Here is a 13,079-nt window from a genome sequence, read left to right as displayed (position 1 = left end):
TACACCTCTGTGAACTGCTTAGCTTAATGTTCTGATATTGTTGTTTTTGGGCTTAAAAACGGTGAATAGGCGAGACCTTTGTTTATAATCGCATGAAATTACTCATGCTGTAACCACACCGCGTTTTTTTTATTTATATGCAGATTAAAAGAAATACAAGAACATTAAGTGTAACGGTTTACTGCAAATGTAGGTCTTATTTCGCGAGGATAGAGGCGTTTTTAGAGATCTTAGAAGTATAAAGATCCGTACATAATAAGATCCTCCATGATAATTACAAGGAAATCTTGCAAATGTAGTTTACAGTCGAGCATTTTATTATAATTTAAATTCTTTATTGCTATTCCACACGTTAAATACGATGTTCAAAATAATAATATAAGACAGAGTTGTCATAGGGGCTATTTAGCAACGAAAATTAGTTTAATGTGATGTCGTCATTACATATTATCCTATCTCGTACTCTAGAGGACTAAGTATTTATTACTCGCACTAACCACAAATAAAAACTGGACTACCAGTGGAAGTACTAGTCGTAGTTGCAAGTATATTTTTTTATTACAACTTTTTTTAAACATTCAGAGAAATGAAACTTTTTGAAATTGAACTGGATGATTACGTTTTGTTCTTGATTTTCATAGCTTTACAAGGGGTTCAACTTTAAAGGCTGACGTTTGTTATTTATCAGCTGAAGTGAGAGCGCACTACGCTTCGGTGGGCGCTAATACGCGACGGTGCCTTTAAAAGGCTCTAAGTCATAAGAGATTGCTTATAGACCTCTGAAACGAACTATGACATTGGCACGATGTTGGTCACAAAGCAAAAAGTTTTTGTATTTGAGCACTAATCTCCTGGCGTATACGACTTCTATAGAACTATGTCACAGCCTAGGAGTACATCTACATTTGAAAAACAATTTTTAAAAAGTGTGTAATAATAGTCCAATAAGTATCTCATTCAATCACTTTGTGACTCTATCATTATTTTGCTACGTTAACAACTGCATCGATATTACATTAGGTACAATTAATATATGTGAAAGGTCAAGGTAAAACTGGTAAAGGTGGAAGAGCCTGGATGCGGGCAGCGCAGGACCGTTCATTATGGAAAACCTTGAGGGAGGCCTTTGTCCAGCAGTGGACGTCATTTGGCTGAAACGAACAAACGAACGAATGTATAGCCTCAGTAAGACCTTGACAAACAAAGCAATACGCCTTTTCAACGAACTTTCTAAAACTCTATTAATAATTTTAATAAATCCTACTTTGGTCGCCGAATGAAATAAATTTGTGATTATTGGGACACTTTGATCTCCATTTCCGTCGATTTATACTATCACTCCTAAATTGAAATAATTTCTAAAGTTTATTACCGTGGGTGGATTATAAGACATACGCCCATATTCACAAACATTACGATGAGGTCTCACAGTGAGCGTGGACGCACAGGGCGAGATGTGAGGTGAGGTGAGTTGGAGCACAAGAACCAAGCTTTGTTCAACGCTGTGCGTCCATTTGCTGCTTCACTTAAGCAAGATTTTTTGAGAATACGGGCGATAATATTTCAATTTGTCAGTCTTCTGTCCCTTAGACCGGCTTGTAGCGTTTCTGCGCTGTTTCTATGCCAATGGTTGAGAGTTATTTCACTAAATTACTTCTCAAATAGTTAGCAGAGCTATGCGTCCAATAACTATGCCTTTATTAAATCCAATTAGTACTCGTAGACTGAGATATTCGTTGCCTAAGGAATGCTTTGGAGTCTCATTTGAGTTGCCTCGAGCATCTTTTAATTATGTCTTGTATTATTACTTATTTTATACAAAAGCGAGCGCTTTTTATTAATAAAACTACAATAAAGTATCTTCAACTTCGCTTAAGTAAGTATGTGAAATATTTCTAATTAAAATCTTGAGGTCTTAGTGTGAGTTTATATCAAACGTCCTCACTAGTGAGCGCGTAAAAAAAACCGGCCAAGTGCGTGTCGGACTCACGCACAAAGGGTTCCGTACCATTGATTTATGAAATTAAAATTATTATTTTTTTAATTTAAGTTATTTGTATGAAAGATTACGCGGTAATAAGCGGTTTACGATTTACGAGGTATTAAAAAAAAACTACTTACTAGATCTCGTTCAAAACAATTTTCGTTGGTAGTTTTTATAGTAATGTACAATGTACATCATATGTTTTTTTTTAGATTTTTCATTTTCTTATTTTAGAAGTTAGAGGGGGGGGGACCAACTTTTTTCCACTTTGGAAGCGTCTGTCACGCAAACTATTCGGTTTAGAAAAAAAGTATTTTAGAAACCTCGATATCATTTTTGAAGACCTATCCATAGATACCCCCACACGTATGTGTTTGACGAAAAAAAAAATTTTGAGTTTCAGTTCTTAGTATGGGGAGCCCCCAATATTTATTATTATTTTTTTATTTTTGCATCAAAATCTTAATGCGGTTCACAGAATACATCTACTTACCAAGTTTCAACAATATAGCTCTTATAGTTTCGGAAAAAAATGGCTGTGACATACGGACGGACAGACGGACGGACAGACAGACAGACATGACGAATAAATAAGGGTTCCGTTTTTTGCCATTTGGCTACGGAACCCTAAAAATGATATTTATGTATGACGGATAGTACAGCGCCCCTAGCGGTAACTTTGAAGAACTAAAATTTTCATATATTTTTAACGCGCTCACTAGTGAAGACGGTTGATGTAAACTCACACTAAGCCCTCTGAACTTCGACTTATGGCAATTATCATTACTTAGGTACGAGTAATACCACAGAATAATAATAAGTACTACGTACAGAAGTTTTACTTCGCGAAGGTATTTAAAAAAATGTATGCTCAATGTCATTAACAATATGGTGTAATTTAGCCTGTCTCAAGAGTCAAGCACCATTTTGTTGACAAACGTCAGTGATCGGCACTGCGCCGAAGCTATAGGGCTGACTTCGGTAAAATGATGTGACGTGAGGTGCCAAACTGCGGAAAATGGCGGAGGAAATACATGATTTAGCATGAATTATCATGAATAATATTAACTACTTATTTACCTCTCAGTGTCTTGAGGCAACTTAAAAAAGTAAAAAACAACATTATATGTTTTTATTATTATTTAGGCAGTTAAATACTGCACAGTATTTAGTACACCATTTTCTTTATTTTCTTCCATCATACACAAGAATACGCGTGCGTAAGTCAATGTTCGCTCGTATGTGAGGCCTTGTCGAATAGTATCCTGTAGGTGGGCCAACGTGCGTGTTTTGTTTTCAATGTAAACTCGCGGAGATGAACAGGCCTGGTAATACTTCAACAAAGCAAAAGGTGTGGTTAACTTTTGACTACTGCAGGATTTAACTAACAAAAATAATGATTTTGTCGACATTTTTCACAGTAACTGGCCGGATAAAAGTCAAGGATCAAGCATGAAAAAAGAAAAAAGTAATCATTTTTTTAGAATTAAAAACAAAAGTGGCCAGTGTATTTAAATTTCGAATATCAGAATTAAGATGTTATTAAAAACATTAAGGCTGAGTTACACCACCAAATTTTGACCGTAACTATAACGATAACCAGTGCTTTTTGTATGGAGTTTGACAGATTTTTGACGTTTGTCAAAGTTAAAGTAAGATGGTGCAAAAACCCTTAGGTGGTGCAACTCAGCTTATGTATCAGCATTCAAATCGAGTAAATCTGTGTAGAATCAATTCGATTGTCTCGATATCTCGTTTACTCTCATAGCCTGAGGCCTCTTGCCTCGCCTTATCACTGGAAACATTGAAACGCATCCCGCTTGCATTCCATTCAGCCGAGCCGACCCAGCGAACCGTCAGCGGCCTTTGGGAATCTCTTGTTTTGAGAACTTTCAAAGGAAACACAGAATACGTAGTGACAAATGCTGTTTCCTTTTTGAGGCAAGCTTCTGTTTGCTCGAAGCCTTTGGAGGGTGCGAAAGGCTTGAATTGGTAAACAAAGGGTGTACAGGAGATACTCGGTTATCATAGAGTTCACACGAGTGTTCTTTTGTTAGAATATGGCTGGCTTTGATGTGATAACAAATAATAATTCTACGCTTTAAGTCAATTAAGAACTGGTGAGCTTCGGGCGCTAAATTATCCTCACTTTTTTTTTAATATTTCTTCTGGTAATCGCTGTACTGAATTACATTTTACTACTATCATGTCCTCACTGACTCTAGCAACATTAAGGCTCAGTTGCACCACCTAACTTTAACGGTAGCTTTAACGATAAACGGTGTTTTTGTATAGAGTTTGACAGATTTTTGACGTTTGTTAAAGTTAAAGTAAGATGGTGCACCCAACCTTAGTAAGTTTAATTCAAGTCAAATGGCCCTGGTAGTCGCCATATTGAAACATATTTAATTACTGTCACCTAGTGACAATATGAAGGCAATCGATTGACGAAATAATGGTCAAATTCGGTCCATGTGTTTGTTCTTGGGTAAATTACCTAGGTACAAAAAAGATAAACACATTCTCTTTTGAGACACGTAGCCAGGTAAAAATAAAGGGGCGTACATATTTATTTCATACAAATACAACTCATAACAAGGAAACTAGCTACAAAATATCACAAACATACTTTTTGTCGTATTCTTTCCTAGTAACAACAATATTTCCGCGGTCGACTGAAATTATATTCAGCGCGTGATGCATCTCCAGTTCCGCACTATGCAGCACCTAAGTATAAGACTGCGTTTAAACATAAGCGGAGCGTGGAGCGGAGCGGTCAGCTGTTTGTGACAGTTTTTTGCACGAAAGTAATTTTTTTAATAATATTCACTTTTTAATTAATCTGACGAGTCTGAGACTGTACGAGAGTTATTAGTATTCAGGGTACTTACTGTAACTCTTTGTGTTGCCGGGATAGTAAAATTCCAGGCTGTTAAACAGTCATTAAACCTACAGATATCTTGATCAAAAGAGAAGAGAGAAACCTTGGTCTAAGAAAGGTCTTCCCTCTGTGCCAAACGGAATTCCAGATTGATACAGTCACAAAACTTGGTGGCTTGGTGTCGGCGGCTTCATTTCAAAAGGATCATGTCGACGACTTGAACTTTTGACAACAATATGTTGGCGGCTCAATTTCGGTGGGTCGGCAGCGCAGGTCACAGAAACTAAAGGGAGATGTGACAATGGGGCGGGGTTGGTGTCGCAGCAATATGCCCAAAAACAGAACACATTGCTCATGAAAGCAATGATGACAGCAGCGACGTCATAATGTAAAAAGTTTGCATTTCTTGCGTAGTAGGTACTAAAGAGTATTCGAACGTTGAGTACTGATACCGCAATGGATAATGAGCACATGTTTTGATTACTTTGTGTGTGTGAATTTCTAATGCGACACTGAGTTTCGAACTCAGCGCAGTAGTTGGTATCTCTCTATATCTCTATGGTCGGCACGCTCCGCTAGTGTGTGTACACGCACTAATGCACTACGCTGCTTGGAGCACTAAGTGTGGCCACTTACTGCACTTTACTGCAGTCACTTACAGTGTTTTACGGCGCCTCTTTTGTGTCACAGAAGTAGTACTAGCTAACTAGCTTTTTTTTTTTCATTTTTGTAACATTTCTTGCTGCGTTCCATCTTTGTGATGTCATCGAAGGTGTTAACATTATGATATCTGTTAATTGGTAGGTTTTGATGGAATATATCAATGAAATTGAGATTTTCTGATGCACATTTATTGCAAGTAAGAACACTGTTCCTAGACCACAGTAATAGAGTAACTTTTTTTTTTTTTTATTACATAGACAATATTTTATTGCTCTATGACCAAACCATTCATCAACATACAGCCAAGAGCAATATTCTAAATAAAATTATTATATACTTAACACCCTCTCTATAATTTTAATTTCCACATACTGTTACTATGTGTAAAATGAAAATCTGTTTACATTAATACTTAGACAACAAATGATCTCTTAAAAATACAAATGTTTGAGTTGGTAAAGATTTTGTTAAAATGTCTGCTAATTGATTGGAACTGGAAATATAATTAATCTTTAATATGCCTTCTTCTACCTTCTCTCTTATAAAGTTATATTTGACATCTATGTGCTTAGTTCTTTTGTGATAGATAGGATTATTTATCAACTTTATTGCACTTTGGTTATCTACGTGCAGGGTAATACAATCATACATTTCACCTAGGTCAGATAACATTTGTTTCAACCACATAACTTCCTTAGCAGACTCACTAGCGGCTACAAATTCCGCTTCTGTTGTAGAGAGGGCAATAGTCTTTTGTTTTTGACTAGACCAAGTGATTGGTCCTCCATTCAATAAGAAAATGTATCCAGTAGTAGACTTCCTAGTGTCTAAGTCACTTGCAAAATCTGAATCAGAATATCCTGTAAGACTGCTGCTCTCTCCATAAGAAATACATAAATCTTTTGTATCAATTAAGTATCTTACAATGCGTTTCGCGGCATTTACATGTTGTCTTTTAGGACTGTTTACATATCTGCTTAACAAGTTTACTATAAAACTGATGTCTGGTCGTGACACAGAACATAAGAACAACAGTGAACCTATTAGTTCTCTATACGGAAAGTTTACAATTTCTTCATCTAGATTTTTAGAGATTGTTACATTTACATCAGATGGGGTTTTTACAGGATTAGCATCATTCATGTTAAATCTTTTTATGATCTGTTCTATATAATTTCTTTGATGAATGATAATGTGATTATTATCTTTTATTATTTGCATACCCACAAAATAAGTTAAATTTAATTCTTTAATTTTAAAAGCTTGTTTCAAATAGACTATAATTTGTTTTATCAGGTCTTCACTTGAGGAGACCACAAGACAGTCATCTACAAAAATTAATAAGTAAATTTTTATGCCATTAAATTCTCTTACATATATACAATTGTCTGCCTGTGACTGTGTAAAACCATAATCTTTTAGAAAATTAGTGAACTTTTTATTCCAACATCTGGATGCTTGCTTAAGGCCGTAGAGAGCTTTATTCAATTTTAAAATATAATCATTACTCACTGACACTCCCTCTGGGACTTCTAAAAATATGTCCTCATCCAGATTGCCATTTAGAAAAGCTGTTTTGACATCAAACTGTTGAATTGCAAAATTGTATTTAGCTGCTAGAGATAGAATAATTCTAATGGAATCATACCTGATAGTTGGTGAAAATATTTCTTCATAGTCAATGCCCTTTACTTGCCTGAACCCACGTGCACATAAACGAGCTTTATACCTTGTTACCTCTCCATTTTCATCTCTTTTTATGGCAAAGACCCACTTGGCAGATAAGGTTCTTTGGTTTGTTCTTTTGACAGCAGTCCAGGTCTTATTGTCTTCATGTGCTTCAAGTTCTTCATTGACAGCTTTAGACCACTTATCTTTTTGGGAATCCCTCATGGCCTCTTCATATGTGGATGGCACTGTAAATTCCACAAAGTTTGCTTCATAATTTCTATTATATCGAGGTCTTAGATTTATTTGTCTTTCTTCTATGTCTTCTATCTCTTGAGATGGTTCATAACTGGGATCATCGTCTTCTTGACAGCTGTGCAAACTTTCAACTGAGTTTTCTAATGTCGATGAAGTGTCATTGGGATCGTGTACTTGTGTGTCTTCTTGAGTTTTGTCATCTTCTTCATCTACTAAAATTTTTGATATATGTCTTCTCATTTCAGGTGCTTTGTCTTCGTCGAAAATTACATTTCTTGATATTTTTATCTGTTTATTCCTTGTATTTAACATTCTGTAATTGTTGTTGTCGTATCCTACTAATATCATTTTCTCACTCTTCTTCTCTAGTTTCTTTCTTAGTTGGTCTGGTATGTGTACATATCCTTCGCTTCCAAACACCCGCACATGATCCAATTGAGGTTTTACACCAGTCCATGACTCAAAAGGTGTTTTATTGGGAGATTGACTTGAAGAAGTCCTGTTGAGTAGATATACTGCTGTATTGACAGCTTCTGCCCATAAGTATAATGGGACATCTCGAGCATATAACATAGAGCGAGCACTCTCTACTATGGTTCGAAACTCCCTCTCTGCACGTCCGTTCTGTTCTGGAGTGTAGGGTGCTGTGAGCTCATGTGTTATGCCTTCTTTCTCCATGTACTCCTTAAATGCAGTATTGACATATTCCTTTCCGTTATCGGTGTGTAAGATTTTGACACTGTGCATGTATTTGTTCTTGATCATGGCATTATAGATTTTAAAATAATCTAATACATCACTTTTATTTCTCATAAAATACACACATCTGTAGCTAGTCTTGGCATCTTTGAATAACACGAAGTATCTCATACCTTGTATTGATGTCTGACTCATTGGGCCGCATACATCGCTATACACCAGATCCCCTGGCTGTAATTCACTTCTTGAAGATTTTCGAAACGGTAGCCGATGTTGTTTACCATAAGCACATGCTTCACAGGTGTAGTTTTCTTCTGCATTGCCTTTTATTTTCAAACCTTCAGCCACATTGTTAACATTCATGTTTTTGATTTCTTTCAAATTTATGTGACCCAATCTTTCATGCCACTTTCTAATGTCAATATTGTCTTGTACTAAATTGCATTTTGCAGGAATTACTGGCTTAATATTCAATTCATATAGGTTATTTGTTTTTATTTCTGCACTCATTACCACTTCTTTGTTCAAATAAATTAATGCACTATTTCCTTTCTTTGTAATTGAATAACCTTGACGCATTATTACACCCTCGGAAAATAAATTTCTTCTTAAACTTGGAACAAAAAGTACATCATTCAATATTCCTGAATGCCATTTTCCATTCACATATCTTTCTATCATTATTCTTCCAATTCCACATACTTCAACCACATGTTCATTTCCGAGAGTCAATGTCTTTTGATTGCATTCCTTCAAGTCCAAAAATATGTCTCTTTTGTAGGTTATATGAGCTGAAGCGCCGCTGTCTAAGATCCAAATATTCTGATCACTTAACTCAATCTTGTTTTCTATATTAAATGCCAGCATATTATCAGGCTTCCTTGTAAACCTTTTTGGTGCTCGACATTCCTTAGCAAAGTGACCTCTCTTTCCACAATTATAACACTCGAAGCGATGTTTGTTATTCTTGTTTTGTTTTGGACCATCACTATTGTGTTCATTTGTTTTTGATTGTCCTTTGCCTTTAGAATTTGTAACTAACAAGGCAGTTTCTTGCTCTTCCTCACAAGTTAAACTTGCTTCTTCATCAAGTAGACGGGCAGTCAAATTGATGATATTTTGCTTTGAAGGATCTAATGACAACCACGCTTGTCGAAGAGTTCTATACTTTGCAGGCAAAGTACCAAGTATTTTTGTCATGATGGCTGTATCACTCACGATTTCCCCACTTTCTTTCAACTGCTTGGCCAAGTTTTCAATTTTGGAAATGTGTTGAGCAATAGTGTCACTAGGAGACATTTTGTATTGATAAAACCTTTCTTGAATAATCATCTTGTTCAATTCACTTTTTTGTTCGTAAATTGATTCTAGTTTCAACATAATTTCACTTGCAGTTTCACAGTTCTCTATCAAAGTTATTTGTTTCAAGTCCATGTTTGAGGTTATTATGAACATGGCCATTCCGTCATTTTTCATCCAAGTAGTACTGTCTCCTTCTGGCTTTCTTTCAGTTATATCAATACCCTTGGCTTTCAGAGCACACTTGATCTGGAATTTCCATTGACGGAAATTATTTCCGTCGAATTTTTCCACACTCATTGAGCGCGTGTCCATTTTGGAGGTTATGACTCTGCAGTTTTCACACTATTTGACTAAATACGAAGTTATTGTTTTCCACTGATCTTCAATTTCCAGAGATTTCCTGGGCCCATAACCTGTTAATTGGTAGGTTTTGATGGAATATATCAATGAAATTGAGATTTTCTGATGCACATTTATTGCAAGTAAGAACACTGTTCCTAGACCACAGTAATAGAGTAACTTTTTTTTTTTTATTACATAGACAATATTTTATTGCTCTATGACCAAACCATTCATCAACATACAGCCAAGAGCAATATTCTAAATAAAATTATTATATACTTAACAATATCCCGCCGAAAAACAATCATGCTCCAATTTTTTTAAGGTATTTTTCTGTAAATTGCAGTCCCTTTATCGTGCTCTAATTTGTGACTTGATCTTTTTAATAACATCCTATGTACGAGTGGTGTAGTAAAAGATGCAATCAAATAAATATCGGTCAGAACCACTTTTGACTGGAAAAATCAGTCAGAAGTAATATTGACCAAGGGCATCAGTCAAATCTTTTGACTGATTTTTGTAGTCAAGTGGGTTTGGCCGATATTTATTTGATTGCATCTTTGTTAATACACCACTCGTTTAGAGTTTCGAGTTTGATTAATGAGTTTTAACTGTAACATATTCATGTAACATATGACTATTTTAAAATTTCAGGAAAGTGCTAAATCAAATTGTATTTATTAGTGTGTAGATGTAGATCCTTTTCAGGGCACACATCCCAACCTTCGTAAAAATGATCCAGTTCACATCAACAGATTTTATTTCCCCTCCCTCACTGGACTAAACCAAATATTTCTAATCAAGTTACCGATACAAGGGTCCAGCAAAAATATGTTTCCAAATCCCAACAAAGCATTCAATCCCATCAGCCCGGCCCCGCTCAAAGGTGACAAACAGATCCGCGTAAATCTCTAACGGTGGAACTGGGTACTAATTGAATAAGCTGCTGTCTGTTTGTCCCGGATCCAGCCGCGTATTTACATTGTTGCTTTGCGTTTGGTTTCCTATATAAAGCCTTTTAGTTAACGCGGGGATTTTTTGAAGCTTCTTTACAGCTTATGTAAGTATGAAGGTATTAGTTTGGGCTATGTGTTCTGTCTTAAGTTTAGGTTAATGAAAATCATAGGTTTCTTCAAGAGGATATCAGCCGCGCCATTGTTGAGTTGCGGGAATTTTCAGACAATTTGGTGGGATTGTCAGATTTAAAACTTACGCATTCCAAACTACGTTTTAAGGCTCGTCGCTTTCCGTTTCAAATATTTGTTTTGTTTTTTAATAAAATCAATCTCGAAGTTAATTTTATAAGGGGCTGACTCTACTGTCTGTGTTATTGCTCTAACCGTCTACAAACTCTTGTATGAGTTGTATATGTTGTATAATCCTACAATGCATGTTGCAACTTGTACCGTGTCTCGATAATTGAATAAATGATTGATCCCGCTGTCTGTTTGTCCCGCTAAAGCCGCGTATTTACATTTTGCTTTGCACGGATGGAAACCCTTTTAACCTACAAAACAAATCTATCCGCAAATCCGCGCGGTTCACATGGATTTTGATGTGCACTAGTTTTGTAACATAAAGGTTCCTACATTATTCTTATACAAGGTGATACTCGACTTATTCTTTGAAAGGGGTTATACTAGAGGTCATTAGTAACAAATTAAGTCCAGTGAACCAGGGGTCGTAACTCGATGGTTATCGAGATGTGACGGTCTTAGACTTATTAGAAAATTTTAATTCTGAATAAACTACTCCATCCTACCTAATCATTGAATTGATAATTTTCTATAAGCTTCACCAAAACTTACATAACCTCAGAAATAAAAGGTCTCAAGTAAAAATATTTTTTATTTTCTGTAAGCTTTTATTATTATTTTTTCTAAATTTTTACCTTACATGTTTTTTTGCTACCGTATTACCTCTTTCAAGGAAGAGGTCGAGTAACCCTGTCACCCTGTAAAGACATAGAAATGACTCGTGTCGCGTGCCCCACGTATGACTATTTACTTTACCCAACTATTTGTATTTATTTAAATATTAAGAGAAATAGTCAAACGTCACTGTGGTCGTATTTTTAGATCGATCCATCCCTCTCACACATTCCGAGATCTTATACAGAGCGACAGTGACAAATACCCGTATATACAGAAATTACGTCCCGTTGTTCCAAAACTAAAGAGCACTCATGCGTTCCTCGCCGAGCCAAAGCGAGCCAGCGCAAATGATAAACATTTGCTTCGAGAAATCAGATCGCTCGCAGGATCTCACAGGATCTCAGACGATCTCACAGGTAAAGCAAACAGCTCTAGAGCGCTCCTGTTCCTGTAGTTAGTCGGGTATAATTTGGAATTGGATATGACATTTCATGGAAGTGACTGCCAGAAGGGGTACCAAGCTCACGATCGGTATAATACTAAACAAAACAGATTAAAATTATGTGTCCAATTTACAATTTCTCTAGATAAAAAAGTTCAATAATGATGTTAACCTCATAAATATCAACAAAGTTGTTGATACGGAAGAAGTTCAAAATTATTGTTAAATCAATCATACAAAAATGTTGTCTTTTTAAGTAACATTCTGTCTTGAAACCGTTTCATTGACTAAGTTTTAGACATTAAAATAACCTTACTGTAAAAAAATATTAACATTTGTATTTATAAATTTCTGAGTTACCACATAATTCTAAGCATAACAAGATTTGTGATCTTTGCACACAAGCACAGATCTAAATTAAACAAAAAGTGATTTCCGAGATTCCATTATACGGTTTAATTACACTGGTTCCCTTGTCAGTTTAGGTCAAAAATAATGTTTTACTTGCCCAACGGAGGGTTAACTAAACAAAACAAAGGTTCAAAATTAATTCCGTGTCCGTATGCGAAACAGAACTGTAAAATCAATTGCAGTTTGTTCTAGGATTCCGGTTCGTTACACCGGTAATGAAACCGTATACGGTACGTGACTGGAGCCCCGATTCACTATTGTCTCGGTATCCCCTTTCCTTTTGTTAAGAAAGGAAGGGATTTCAGTTTTAAAAGTAAATGGGGCGTTGCGAACGCGACTGTCATCTGTTTCATTTTATTTTGTTGGATGTGTTTTTTACACTATGTTTACGATAAAGTCAAATTAGTAATCGTATTCTGTCCATTTCAAATGAGATAGTAGTAAAATATACTATGCTATGACATATGAGTTGAATATTCTTATCTTGTTTGACTGAGTCTTCCAGTGACATAGCCCACTTTTAACTTGGTCCACGGGTCAAGTCGCTGGTTTGAA

This window comes from Ostrinia nubilalis, chromosome 9 (genome assembly GCF_963855985.1).
Source record: "Ostrinia nubilalis chromosome 9, ilOstNubi1.1, whole genome shotgun sequence".
Classification (NCBI taxonomy): domain Eukaryota; kingdom Metazoa; phylum Arthropoda; class Insecta; order Lepidoptera; family Crambidae; genus Ostrinia; species Ostrinia nubilalis.
The sequence above is the reverse complement of the archived record's forward strand: the minus strand, read 5'-3'. Positions refer to the sequence as shown.